The sequence below is a fragment of the Callorhinus ursinus genome, unplaced genomic scaffold (assembly GCF_003265705.2).
Source record: "Callorhinus ursinus isolate GAN/ISIS: 27379988/994484 unplaced genomic scaffold, GSC_fseal_2.0 scaffold201, whole genome shotgun sequence".
Taxonomy (NCBI): Eukaryota; Metazoa; Chordata; class Mammalia; order Carnivora; family Otariidae; genus Callorhinus; species Callorhinus ursinus.
The window spans coordinates 1-1,618 of record NW_027397263.1 but is presented as its reverse complement, the minus strand read 5'-3'; positions in this window follow the sequence as shown (position 1 = coordinate 1,618).

Below are 1,618 nucleotides of genomic sequence, written 5' to 3'. Positions count from 1 at the left end.
TCGCATTTCCACCCAGCAACACATGGGCCACCGCCCCCCACCCGCATACTCGAGGCAGTGCTCCATCCAAACGGCCAGGGGTTCTTGGAGGCTCTGAGGCCAAAGTGGCCACGCACTGAGTGGGCTCTTCCATAGCAGGAGACTCCTGTGGCTGAATCAGGGCCGCGGTCCTGCGGGCTCCCTGGGGAGTCCCTTGGGGGTCCTCACTTTGAGCCCTGGCAGGTCCTAGGCCCCTCCGTCTGCTGTCCCCAAGCTGGTCTGCCAGCACCAAGGCCCTCCCTGCCCTGAGCCCACCGGGTTAAGTCTGTGGCCAACACGTGCAGCCATGAAGCCCAGGGCTTCCCAAGGCTGAGATGGGGCGTCCAGGTCTCTCGGGCCTTCTTCTGATCTCCACCAGGACTCCCTGGGTGCCTATGCCTCTGCCTGTCCCTACTGCCTGCGGATCGGCTCCTGGGCACCGGGGCATCCCGTGTCTGGGACACCCAGATGGGCAAGTGGGGGACACACAAGCGCACGCATGAACACAATCGGGGTGTCCCCGTCCTCCACTCGGGCCTCTAGGGACTGACTCTGGGCTGGGGTCCAGGGTCTCTCAGTCCTCCCTCTACAACTTCAGCGTAAAGCCCAACAGGACCTGGGCCTGCCCCTCTGCCCCCCTGAGGGAGGCCCTGCTCCTTCGATCCACCAAGGACCCCAGGTTCTCAGGAGACCCAGATGCAGAAGTCCGCCGCAGTGGCCACGTGTCCCCATCCCGCCCTGGGGGGGCTCCCTAGACTGACATCATGGGTGGGCTTCTGCGGGGCTCCCCTCTGTCCTCCCTCAGGGTTTAACCCTGGCCTCTGCACGCCACCCCCCGCCACAGGGTGACCAGGACCCTCCCCTCTGCCCACCTGAGCATCTGCTCCTTTCATCAGGCCCTCACCTCAGTCTCCCTGAGACCCGGACTCAGAAGTCCAGACTCACCACGTGTTCCAATCAGCCCCCCTCCCCCCAATGGACCTTCCCTGACTGACGCTGTGCTGGGGTCCAGGGTCCCTCAATCCTCCCTCTGCATCCTCACCATAAAGCCCAGCAGGACCTGAGGCCTCCCCTCTGCCCAATGAGGGAGGCCCTTCTCCTTCTGCCAAGGCATCCAGGGTCTTTGAGACCTGGATGCAGAAGTCAGGACTCACCACGTGTTCCCATCCCCCCCCCCACCATGGACCTTCCCACACTGACGCTGGGCTGCGGTCCAGGGTCCTTCAGTCCTCCCTCTGCATCCTCAGCGTGAAGCCCAGCAGAACCAGGGCCCGCCCCTCTGCCCACCCAAGGGAGATCCAGCAATTGCACTACTGGGTATTTACCACAAAGATAGAAATGTAGAGATTCGAAGGGGTACGTGTACCCCAATGTTTACAGCAGCAATGTCCACAACAGCCAAACTGTGGAAAGAGCCAAGATGACCATCGACAGATGAATGGATAAAGAAGATGTGGTATATATACACAATGGAATATTATGCAGCCATCAAAAGGAATGCGATCTTGCCTTTTGCAACAACGTGGATGGAACTGGAGGGTGTTATGCTGAGTGAAATAAGTCAATCAGAGAAAGACATGTATCATATGACCTCACTGAT